This window comes from Crocuta crocuta, unplaced genomic scaffold (genome assembly GCF_008692635.1).
Source record: "Crocuta crocuta isolate KB4526 unplaced genomic scaffold, BGI_CrCroc_1.0 scaffold204, whole genome shotgun sequence".
NCBI classification, from domain to species: domain Eukaryota; kingdom Metazoa; phylum Chordata; class Mammalia; order Carnivora; family Hyaenidae; genus Crocuta; species Crocuta crocuta.
The window spans coordinates 503,774-516,971 of record NW_027529603.1 but is presented as its reverse complement, the minus strand read 5'-3'; the positions used below and the strand labels follow the sequence as shown (position 1 = coordinate 516,971).

General features: G+C 41.6%; 1 pseudogene; it reads left to right on the top strand.

Moving 5' to 3' along the window:
* The first annotated feature begins 12,469 nt into the window (after nucleotides 1–12,469).
* LOC144229754 (cytochrome c oxidase assembly factor 6 homolog pseudogene) lies at nucleotides 12,470–12,709 on the top strand (annotated as a pseudogene).
* Nucleotides 12,710–13,198: the final 489 nt, after the last annotated feature.

Genomic DNA, 13,198 nt, shown 5'->3' with positions numbered 1-13,198 from the left:
GCATCCAGGAGGTGGGACGTGAGAGTGCGTCTCTCCCATCAGTGGCCGTCGGTCTCCAGAGCTCTGGGAACCGAGTGGCGGCACAGCCCAGCGCCTGGCTCTGAGCGCAGAGCGCCGGGTGCTGGAGGAAGGACTTAGTCTGGGAAAGAGGGAAAGCAGCGTGCGAGTCTGGCCTCGTTACATCATTTTCAGAGCAAGCTCAGAAACAAAGAAGGACGCGCGGGGGCGCGAGGGGTTCAGACCTCGGGGGGAAGCCACGGGGCAGAAGAGGTTGCCCAGGGTCCAGTCGGAGCGCTTGGAGCAGCTGGTGTTCGTTCCGCCGCTGCCCAGGAGGGCTGAGCAGGACGGCTGCAACCGCCTCCGTGCCTGGGGAGGGTCTGGGTGTGCGAGGCTGCCGTGGGGCCGGAGAGCGGAACTCTAGTCGGTTTGCACATGGGGCAGCCTGGACCCTGAGTTCACGGTCCGAGGGCCAGAGGTGCTGGCTGGATATATCCCTCGCGGACCTGGTCCTTTATCGAGTTACAAATCTAGGTGATCCAACCCGACTGATAGCAGCTCCCAGGAGGTTCTCCGACTGCCCGTCTCTCAACCTCGAGTCTCTCAGGGCTCAGCGGGCTGCAATGCTCCAGGGTCCCGCTGCCCGCGCGGTCTGCTCTTGGTCCGCGCGCTGGGCGGCAGCGGCGTGCAAAAGCGCTCCAGCAGCAGCGCGGGCTGCGATGCCGGAGCCCACTGGACCGGCTCCCCCAGGCTGAGACAGTGGCGAGGAGTGGGTGTCAGGTCTTGCTCGAGACTTCTGGGGAGTCACCTGAGACATTCCCCCTGGTCTTCCAGCTCCGGACTCTGGTGGGGGTGGTCTTGGAGCCGGGATCCTACTCCAACGCTGCGGTGGTGCCAGCCAGGCTGTCTGGGTCAAAGAAGAAGGGCTCTCTGACCCCGGATCCCCATCCCCGCGCATCACACCTGACACCTAGCTATCGAGGAGAAGTAGGGGCCTTGACTGGGAAGGTCAGGTCGACCAGTGCGTCCTGCAGCTCCAGCTTGGGGGATTCTCACCTCTCTTGCTGAAGCTGCCTGTCTTATTCCCACCGCAGTGGGAGGATTGATTCTTCTGGCCCCAGAGGCAATACTGATTTGACTGTGATTCTTCAACAAGGATATTCATTTAAGGTAGATGCGAAATAGTAAGGAAGAGAAAGGAGAAGGGTGTACATTCTTTCATGTCAAGGCACTGCAGTGGAAAGAACTTTGAAAGAGCTTTGACATCCAGGCCTTCCCCTGCTTAAACAAGCTGTGTGTTCTTGGGCAAGTGACTTAACCTTTCTGAGAGTCAGTTGACTCATCTGCAAAACGAGAATAGTACTCCCAAATATGAGGGGAAGCATCATGAGGACTAAGAAAATGTAAAGCTCTTAGTGCAACACTTGGTAAGTGGTCCTTAATCACAATGTGGTTGAAATATATATTTACATATTATGTTATAATCCATGTAAGGCACCAGTCAAATAATAAAAGGCCTAATGGTGAGGCTAAGGACCTTCAATTTTATCCACTAGGCAATGAGAACCATGGAAATATTTTTGGCAGGGATCAACACAAAAGTATCCCATTTTTGACACAATGACAGCAGATTAGAGGACAGGTTGTGGGGGGTGGGCGTGGGGGTAAGTGTAGAAACAGGGAGACCTTCTAGGAAGGCAGTGCAGTCAGCAGGGCAAGGCATGCTAGGGGGCTGAACAATGTGGGACTAGGGGTGGTTTGAAGAAAGTGAATTTGAAGGATAGTTAAGGGGAGAGTCAAGTGTCTTGGATCAGAGGAAGAAGGATGGCGTAGGAGTCAGGGCTGACTCCCATGTTTCTCACTTGTTCAGCTGAGTAGATCAGGAATCAGACTCCTAATTTTCCATATCATTTACTGTGTGTGTCTTTTGTACTCATGTGCATTTGATAGCTGCTGTCTCTGTGGATATAGAATCATAATTTGGGGAAAGGAAGGGGAAAGGCAAAGGGTAGACGTGAGATGCCAGCTGTTTGACCATTTGTATCACTTGTTCTTGACAGCCTCACCAAGTACATGGATAGACATCGACTTATATCTGTTGGCCACAGGGATGTCATATGGGCCACCTGTAGATGTAAAGGAGCTTGGGAGATCACAGTTTAATTTTGACCAGGTTTATTGGCACTCTGAAAAGAATAAGAATTTCGGTAGCAAGGAAAAAGAGGAGAATGAATATTAATTAAGGAGGCAGCTCCCAGTGTGTGCCACGGTTATAGAACACATTTGCCTTCTTGAAACCCTCTCTTGTCCTGCCTTTATTGATACCGTTCTAACCCAATTTTCCTCCTATCCTCTTGGCCCCTCATTTGTAAGCCTCTTAGTAATGTCTTCTTTATTTTATTTATTTTTATTTTTAACGGAGCCCTTACATATTGATCTTCTGCTGGCTATGTCCCTGTTGCTCCCTTTTCCTGACTTCTTTTCCCACTTTATAGTAGTTTTCAACACCAAGTGGATAGGATGCAACTCCTAAATTTGTCTCATTAACTTTGTCCCATTTCTTCAGTTTCAGATTTGTAGTATCTACCTGTCTGCTTGATATCTGTCTATATGGTACACGGAACCCCCATATTCAACATGATCCCAGCTGAGCTCATCAAATTTCCTTCAGGCTTGCTCTTTCTCATTTGACCCCAACTGAGAAGTTTGCTGTTGTCCTCTGTTCCTTTATCTCCCTAACAACCTGCACCCTGTAAGTCACCCAAGTCATCATAGTCTTACTTCCTAAATCCCTTGATCTTCTCCTCTTCTACCCGTGGCCTGACGCAAATCACTTTACATCCCTGGGTTTTAATTTCCTGTGAAAACAAAGGCTTTGGATGAGGGGCTAGCTGAGCTTCATTTCAGTTCCACCAATCCATGCTTCTCTGACAGTCACTTCTGCAGGGTAGGACTGATGTCTTTGTTGTGTAGGTGCTTTGACAATAGTGCTGGAAACCAGTTGGATTTTACTTTTTTTAATTTTAACATTTATTTATTTTTGAGAGACAGAGCACAAGCAGGGGACACACACACACACACAATCCTAAGCAAGCTCTAGGCTCTGAGCTGTCAGCACAGAACCCAACATGGGGCTCAAACCCACGAACCATGAGATCATGACCTGAGCTGAAAGTCAAATGCTCAACCAACTGAGCCACCCAGGTGCCCCCCAAGTTGGATTTTAAATAAGCAACATTACTGAACAGAGACCTCTGTTCACTTGTACGAGCATATAATTCCATTCTGATTTTTAAGCCATGCAGTTTATCTACTTAAGCATTAGATAAAAGCCATGCATAAAGCCACAGGAAACTTCAATTACTGTTTAATTATAAGCCTGATTCTCAAAACAGTTCCTTCTTAGAGGTAATTTCAGATGGTCTTTGAACAGCAGGTATACTTGCCCAAGCCCAGCAGCAAAAGTGGGTGTATATGGGGTGGGGGTGGGGGTGGAGGAGACATCACTCAGGGCCACAATATTCAGAGCCAGAAGCAGCATTACTAGTATTTAATTCCTTGCCTGTACAGGCTGATTGGACTAGGATTTTAAAACCTTAAGCAGTTCTTGTAGTGCTGTAACCATATACAGCTATGTACAAAAGCTTTTCATCAGAAGAGAAAGGAAATTCATGTTGGAAAGAGGCTTTGGCATGTGGGTGTTTGAGAAGGAAATGCAGAACCTTTTATTTCTGAAATTATAGAAATTATGGGATGCTAGAATTTGAAGATACTTTATAAAATATCTACTCTAACCCCCTTTATTGTACAGATGAAATCCAGAAAGGTTGCGTCCATGCAGTATTACTTGAGTATTTATTATGTGCCTGGCACTGTGCTCCCAGTCAATCTGGAAACAGGTCTGCCTTTATAGAACTCACGTTCACAGAGCAAGGTGGGTGTATTAGCAGGACAGGATAGATTATGCTGTGGCAACAAGAGACTTCCAGACCTCCAGGGTTGTATGCTCATACTGCATGTTTATGCAGGGTCAGCCTCAGCCTTGCTCCATGTTGTCTTCACTCTGGGATCCAGGCTGATAAGGCAGCCTCCATTTGGGACATTCCCCATTCATTGAATCCAGGCAACTCAACTAGAGGCCCTGCACTGGGCCTTCACTTTAGTGGATTCTCTCTTGGCTCCTCCAGCTCTGCCCCTCCTTACAGACTGAAGTGATATGCCCCTACCTGCTCACCTTCCTGCCCTTTCTGGACCATGTAATAGGTTGAGATAGGTACCCAGAAACCTAGAATTCCCTGCCCAAACAGTCCATACCTGCTTCCAGGGCTTGTGCACAGCTCTTTGCTAAGTCAGTCCTCCCAAGGGTTGGGAGGGTGTGCACACCTTGGCCTGTGGGATAGCTAAGGGACCACTGTATTTTTGAGTATGGATAAAGCTCTGGGATGCAAGACGGGATGTCTACACTCTGCCTTTCAGCCCTTCCATGGTTTAGAATAGAACCAGGGATGGGAAGAGAAAGGCAGCATTCACTTTATTTTTGCCTGGAGACTCACACATGTTAGCCTTCTTGGAGGGTTTGAGGAAAGGATGAAGAAGTCCCAGCTATTTAACAGGTTCCTAGCTGTGCATAGAAAATAGACTTGAGGCACGTAACAGAGGAAAGGTTATTATGTACAGTACGGTGCATCCTTTGGAGGAAATTTTGTACATTCAGTTGAGGGAGTATTATTCATCTGTAAAATTATATTTAAAAATTTTTTAGCGACCCATGAAAATGGTCTCAATATAAGGCTAATGATAAAAACTACTAATATAAGTTTTGTTAAAGTAACTTGAAAAAATTCTGTTTAATAGGATCATGATTGCTAAAGAAATCAGAATAGAAAAAAAACGAAAAGGAAATACTCTCAAAATATGAATAGTGGCCATTTCTAAGTGGTGGAATATTATATGATTGTTATTATTTTCTTTATATTTATGAATTTTTCAAAATTTCTAATCTTATTTTATAATAAGTAATTTTAAAAATAAAAGAATAGTCTCCTACACATATTAAGCACTCAATAAATGGTTGTTGAATAAAAGACTCATGAAGACTTGAAAGATTAAATGAACAAATTCAAATTTTCTTAACTTTATGTTTTCCCTAAATTCATCCCCCTCTTCTTCATTCTAGCACTTCTTCACAGGAGGGGAAAGGATATGGAGTAAATTGGGAACAGATGAAAATTGAAAGAACACAAATAGATTTTCGTGTTGAATTGGGGTTGAACTTTGAGATTTCTTTCAAATTTATACTAATCACTTTTGAGATTTCTTATAACCTTGTTTTCAACCCAGAAAATAATAAATATACTGTTTATCCCCCTTTTGACTTAAACATGATTGTTTTGATGCCCCTGGTTAGAGGCTTGATTTCCCCCCACCCCCTACTTCTTGGCTGTAATTCTGACTGATTTATTTAACAAATATTTATTGAGAGCCGCCTCTGACTTATCTGGTTGTGTTCACATTTCCTCTGTCCCTCCTCTCATCTTTTCTACCTCTTGGGAGGTAACTAAGATCTTTATTAAAGGCTACATTTATACCTCTAACTTCTTTATTTCACTTGGGACTTTCAGAGATGTAAAGTAGCTTCAATTGTTTTTCCATTGCTGAATTAACAGAGTTTTAAAAACTCTGGCAGCTCATTAGAGTTCATTAAACTGTGCAGAACACAGTTCAAAGTACAAAGAGAGCCTAGAATTTTCACAAGTCTTTTCTTATGTTAAAAAATAAAGCTGGTGTAAATGAAAGTGTTAGATTAATGGTTCCGAAGATGAAAACCTTTTAGGTATCTGAGTGCTTCCAACCAAACATCCATTTGCTCTGCAGGACTGAGCTTATTCAACAGCTTAGATCTTTCTCCATGTTGTCCTTCTTTTGATTCTATACAGGATCTTTGGTAAGGGAATAAAGAAAGGATTAGAACATGAATTGTTAGCAATCATGAAGAGCTGAGAGGAGAGAATTCTGATTTGGCTTGATCCCCAACTAAAAATTGATCTGATTTTCTTATTCTCTTGTCCTCAGATTAAACATAGTATACTGACATGTCCAAATTTTTGATAATATGTATGTTTCTAAAAACCCAGAGATCACCAACTCATTTTTGAAACATACATTAGATAGGTTTTTAAAGAAGTGATCAGAGTCATGTGCTGAGATTTATATAAAAGGATGTTGATTACAATGTTAATTTTAATATGGGAAAATATGAAATGGTTCTATAAATTATGTTACATCAATACACTGGGATGTTACACAATCATGATAAATTAAGTTGCAAATTGGATCAACATGGCACACCAAACACACATACCTCTCTTTCTTCAGGCCTCCAAAGTCTAGTAATGAGTTTAGAAATTTGTGTGAATTAATGTGAGATTAATTCTACCACAGTCCTGGAAAATAGGAAGAAAGCTAGGCAAGACAAAGACAGAAAAGTGATGAGATCTAACTGATGAAGAAATGCATATAATCTACTTAGACTTGCCAAGAATCCCTGATAATGCTTCACCTCAATATGGTGCAAGAGATACATAGGCCTGAGAGTGATGGTTCTCCAAAACTTAAGAAATATGATTACCCTTTGAGTGGTAAAGAATTCATACCCAGTGAGAAAGTATTCAGCTATGGGATAATATTAAGAGCTAGTCTGAATATTTGTGACTGAGAGTTTTGAAAACACTAAAATTCATAAGTAGGGCAGTTTAGAGGTGCCTGGGTGGCTCAGTCAGTTGAGTATCCTACTCTTGTTTTTGGTTCAGGTCATGTTCTTGTGGTTCATGGGTTTGAGCCCGACATTGGGCTCTGTGCTGGGGGTGCAGAGCCTGCTTAGGATTCTTTCTCTCTTTCTTTCTCTCTGCCTCTGTCTCTCAAAATAAATAAATAAATAAATGTAAAAAAATAATTTGAGCAGTTTGGATATATTTTTAGAGAAAAAAATACTAGCAGCTCCTATCATATTTCATTGTTATACAGAGAGTAACTAGAGAGCGACATTCACCATCAACCAAAAAAAAAAAAAAGAGAGATAATCAGTGGGTCAGACATTTGCTATGTTTATCCAGCACTATTCAGAGGAAAGCTGGGGTCTACAGAGAAGGAGTGGTTTATAAGGTTTCACAGGATCTCTTGCATCTAAAATTTTCTCAAGAGCTTCTACCTTTCTCTCACATAGCAACATTCTGATGATTTTGGCTTCTCAGACATTCTGGTACTGTGAAGACTATGACCATCATGGCTGATAAAAATCTTTCCTTCCTTCCTTCCTTCCTTCCTTTTTAAAAATAACTTTATTGAGATATAATTCATACTCCATATAGTTCACCCATATAAAGCATACAATTCAAAGAAATTTTATTATATTTATAGACTTGTACAGTCTTCACCACAATCTGATTTTAGAACGTTCCCAACATCCTAAAAAGAAACCTGGTGCTCATTTACAGTCACTCCTTATTCCCACCCCCAGTTCGAGGCAACAACTAACCTACTTTCTGTCTCTATAGATTTGACTTTTCTGAATATTTTGTACAGATGGAATTATACCATATGTGTTCTTTTGTGTCTGGCTTCTTCCACTAAGCATAATGTTTTTGAGGTTCATCCATGTTCTAGCAGGTATTAGTACTTTGTTCCTTTTTATTGCCAAATAATATTCCACCATATGGTTATACCACATTTTTGTTTATCTATTTGTCAGTTCATGGACATTTGAGTTATTTCAACTTTTTGGCCATTATGAACAATGCTGCTATGAATATTTATGTATATGTTTTTATGTGCACATATACTTTGATTTTTAGAGGTAGATACTTTAGAGTAGAATTACGGAGTCATATGGTAACTCTAACTTTGTAAGAAGTTGCCAAGCTATTTTCCAAAATGGTTGCCTCCTTTAAGTTTTGTACTTTATTTTTCATCCTGAATTATTTTAAAGCAAATTATAAGTCTTAAGATATACCACTTTGCCAAAGAAGCATTATCCCACCTAAAAATTGTCAATAATTTCTTATTATCACTAATTCAAATTTCCACTATGATCTTTCTTTAGATATGAATATTTGCATGAGTGGAAAGTGACATCTCCATTTGTAAGTCAGCAAAGTGACTTTCTGGTTACAGATAGCCTCCTGTGAGTCTTGTTGGTATGAGTGGGTTTTCCTGATTTGGTTGCTGAATATGTTGACAAGTTACTGGCTTGAATCTTGGGCAGCCTGGCTTTAAAAGATGAGTCAAGGGGCACCTGGGTGGCTCAGTTGGTTAAGCATCTGACTCTTGATTTTGGCTCAGGTCATGATCTCATGGTTCATGGGTTTGAGCCCAACATTGGGCTCTGCCCTGACGGTGCAGAGACTGCTTGGGATTCTTTCTCTTTCTCCCTTTCTCTCTCTGCCCCTCCCCTACTTGCTCTCTCTTTCTCCCAAAAATAAATAAATAAACTTTAAAAAATGATGAGTTAAACCAGACCAGAGGAGGAGAAGGGGCGGGGGTGATCAGGAGCCCAAGGCAATTTGGATAAGGAAAAAAGAGTCATAAGATGTGACCTTTGGTAAGCCCCCCCCACCTCCCCTCCGAAGAACTGAGTCCACACTGAGGGAGTCAAGGAGAGAGTAGAGGGGGGTTGATAACTCTTATAAAGTTTAAGGTGGGGGCCACAGGAGTAGATGGACTCAAAACAGGAACGGAGACCAGGTACATGGAGGTGATAAAGACAAAAAAGAAATTTCTAAAAAAAAAAAAAAAAAATCAATGGGCTGAGCCACTCTGATCTTCTCCTGTAGGTTTGGAGTGGGCACACTGAGAGGGTAAGTGTGTCGCCTTTGGAGAACTGAATAGTGAACTTAGGGAGTAAGGCCACCATATCAGGCTGTGAGTAAGAGACTAAGAAGAAGAGCCAGAGGAACATGAAGGGACTGAAGCAGATGCATTGAAAGAAGTTGAGATGAGATAACACCAGACCTTGAGAGAAGGGAATAACCTCAGTCTTTCATGGTTTTCTATTTCCCAATCATAAGTTAGAGAGGAAGGGTTTTTTTCCCCTACTCTTAGTTTCCATACTGAGGCAATTTTCCTAATATGACCTTGGCCTCTCACCACACCCAGGAGGTGAGTTACTTATCTACATGATAAGTTTGGGAAGAATAACTGGGCCTGCTTGGCTTGTTCTTCTTCTTGGAAGCAAGCTGCCCATAGGAATAAGGATTCAGCTCTGGCCTTTCTCATGTGAAGTATGTTCTGTTGGTTTGGCAAGCTTGGAATGGAGTGGTGGTATAGACTGAATGTGTATGTCCCTGTCTCTCTCCCCAAGTTCAAATGTTGAAACTTAAATGCACTGTTTCCATTTTATAAGGACACTGGGTACCTACTATGTACTGGGCATTCTGATAGGTGTGAGGTCTTCTTATCTCCTAGAGACCATTGGGTGGAGTGAAAGAAATTCATGCCTTGCAGTCAGAAAATGTGGATTCTTGTCCTGGTTCTGCAGTTCACAGGCCAGATTGCTTTGGATCAGTCACTTGGTTGTTGTTGTTGTTGTTGTTGTTTTACCCTGTTTTATGTCAGTGCCTTATTTGGGTGCTTGGCTCTAATGATGGAGAGGGACATTTGTCCTCCAGACAGAGGTCTTCTGTGCTTTTAATACTTTATTTCTAAAAACCAATTTTCCTTAAAAGCTCCTATGTGTCAGGCACAAATACTTATAGTTCTGGCATAGCACTTACCATAGTGTATGTTAATTTGTCTCTTTACATGTCTGTACACAATGTGCATTCATTTGTGAGCTCCAACGCCTGACATGCTGTTTGACCCAGAGTAAGCAAGCAGTCAGAACATGATTGGCGAAAGAATAAATGGGTCTCACTGGTAAATGGGATCATAGAAGACACTGCTAGTACCCTGGTCAATGTTCTCGGCATCCATCTGCCCTTTTAGGCTGCTTTCTGGAAACACCTGTGATTCTGAGGTTTCCTTCTGGCCTTAGGAGAACACCAGCCTCAAGGGCAGGGAAAGCTGGAAGTGCCAGGGAGTTAATGCCTCTAGAATTGCCCTCAATCAAGGCTGCATGGAGGAGTTGGGTAAACCCCAGCTTCTTCAGCCCCTGGTTGGATAATTGAGGTCTCTATACTATCTCTTAGAGTCTTCCAAGGGATGGAGCTCCAGTTTTCCACAGTGGTAACTGGCTTGATTCTATACCTTTTGTTGGCTACCTTCTCTTCCCTTACTTCTCCACTCTTTTCCTGTGCTTCTAGGATCACGTCTCAAATAAAAAATAAACCACATGCACTTAACTCCCTGCCTCAGTGTTTGCTTCTGTGAGAACACAAATTTTGCCCAACTTGAAATATTTTTGTGATAATCAAATGAAAAACACATTTTATTTATTTATTTATTTTAAATGTTTTATTTATTTCTGAGAGAGAGAGAGACAGCATGAGCAGGGAATGGTCTGAGAGAGAGGGAGGTACAGAATCTGAAACAGGCTCTAGGCTCTGAGCTACCTGTCAGCACAGAGCCCGACATGGGGCTCGAACCCACAAACCATGAGATCATGACCTGAGCCGAAGTTGGATGCTTAACCGACTGAGTCACCCAGGCGCCCGAAAAACACATTTTAAAGGTTTTGTGGTCTCAAAATATACGTGGTGTCACTATTGGAATGAGTTGTGCTTAAGAGGAATGTGATAGGTTAAATAATGGCCTCCAAAGATATCCAGGTCCTAGTGTCTGAACCTGTGAATGTTACCTTATATGGCAGGAGGGCTTTGCAAATGTGATTGATTAATGTGTATTTGAGATGAGGAGATTATCATGGATTATCCTGATAAACTCCAAATGTAACCACAAAAGTTATAAGAAGGAGACAGAAGGAGCTGTGATAGAATAGGGCAATGTAGCCACCAGGACAGATGTTTTGCTGCTGGCTTTAAAGATGGAGGAAGGGGCCAGGAACCAAGGAGCTCAAGGGATCCAGCTTTAGAAGCTAGAAAAGACAAGAAAGTAGATTCTTCCCTAAGAATGCTGCCTCGCCAAAACCTAGATTTTTTTTCTTCTGACCATAACTGTAAGGGAATAAATGTGTACTGCTTTAAAAAAAAAAGTATGCTGTTTTAAGTCACCAAATTCATGGCAATCTGTCATAGCAGCCATAAGAAACTACTTTAAGGAGGGTTCTGCTGGTTGCCCTAACCCATTCCAGCAGGTGGCAGTGTGGGGTGAAGGAGTAGCAGTGATTCCCACTGGTCTCCAAAGAATCCTGCTCACTCTTCAACCTCCTCCCTCAAATAAAGTTAAGACGAATTTATGCTGTCTTCACGCTCTTGGAGGCCGGTCCTTACCCATGGACCTGTGAGGAATTTCTACTGTTTCACGGACAACAGAAAGAAAGAGTCAGGGTTTTAGGGGCTAATGGAAGTAAATCAACAAACTCTAAAATGAAATCATAAATATGCATTGAGAAAGCTGAGTAGAGAAACTCTGAAGGCTAGCTCCAGTTTCCTGCTGTTATTAAAATTAACTTTAATAATCAACTGTGTTCTTTCTCATGGCACAATTCATATCCCAAAACCAGCAATAGGATCTTTATTGTAGTTATGGGCTGGATATTTTCCTCTCATTTTTAGCCCAAACCATGTAGGGTGTTCCTATAAAATGTACTTGTATGACTACCCTTTTCTTTTGGTTTTGGTGTAATATGCAGAGAAGCACTGCTTCATCCTTCTTAGTCAATGTCCAAAGCCAGACATTTTTAAGAATTAAAATGACATTTTTGAGAAAATGGGGAAATGTGAATATGGATTGATTCCAAAGAATTGTCGTTAACCTACTTAGGTGTGATGGGCATTATGACTATGTAAGAAAATATCCATATTTTAAAAAATCATATAAAGAACGGAATGATCTAATAGAAAGGAAGAAAGGAAAAAGAGAGAGAAGGAGAAATGGAGAGAGGGAGACAAGAAGAGAGGAAGAAAGGAAAGAGGGAAATAAGGATCAAGTATGGCAAAATCTTGATCATTATTAAATTTGGGTGGCAAGTATATGAATGTTCATTGTATTATTGTATGTGTTTGAAAACGTTTTATAAGATTTGCTGGACAATATTAAATGGCTAAAAAGAGTCTTTAAAAGTGTTTCAGTGTGGTGGGGGTTGCCTTGGTGGCACAGTTGGTTAAGCACCTGACTCCTGATCTTGACTCAGGTCATGATCTCATGATTCAGGAGTTTGAGCCCCACATCAGGCTCTGTGCTGATGTTGTGGAGCCTGCTTGGGATTCTGTCTCTTCTTCTCTCTGCCCCTCCTCTGCTTGTGTGCACTCTTTCTCTCTTCCTCTCACAAATAAATAAATAGCTCTTTGAACTGTGAACTGGATCCTATAAGGATCAATCTAAGCTGGAAGGCAGATACACTGCCTTGAGCCCACTGGGAATGGCAGCCTCATCTATGAAAGAAAGACAGGCTTGCTGGGGAGCCCTGGATGAGTACTGAAAGTGTTTAAATGAGAACACAGAGGATGCTTCTCAGTGCAAGAAGTTAAGAAGCTCTTTTGAATCAAGTTGTCCCCAACAGTGGATAAAATATTTTGATAAAAGAAGAGACTACTTAAAGTTCAAAGAAAAATTTGAAGCAGGATAACTCCAGCCTTCAAAACCAACTGCAAAGTCCTAGGCTATTCCTGAACTTTTCAGAAGAGTCGAAACTGTTCTTTCTGAACTTGCAAAAGTGCTCCACTGACCGTGGGAACAATGGGACGATAGTGGTATGAGTCATGGTAAACATTACTACTTATTCCACATACAAATGATCAAGTAACAGATTCCATCATTCAGACTATGAAGAGTTGAAATGGTATGAAATATGCTTAGTTTTAATGTAGTAAGAAATCTATATTTTAAGAAAAATTAAAGCCTATTACAAAAACTTCCCCCCAAATAAATAAACTTTAAAAAATTTATTTTAAAAAAGTGTTTCAATGAGAAGCAGCTTCAAAAAATGATTACAAGCACAGGCTCTGGAGTCAACTGGATTCCAATCTGGACTTCTATCTATACTTTCTAGCTGTGTGAACTTGGGCATCTTATTCGACCTCTCTATTTTGAGTTTCCTTATAGGTAAATTGGATATATTAATAGTATCCATTTCAAGGGATTGTTGAAA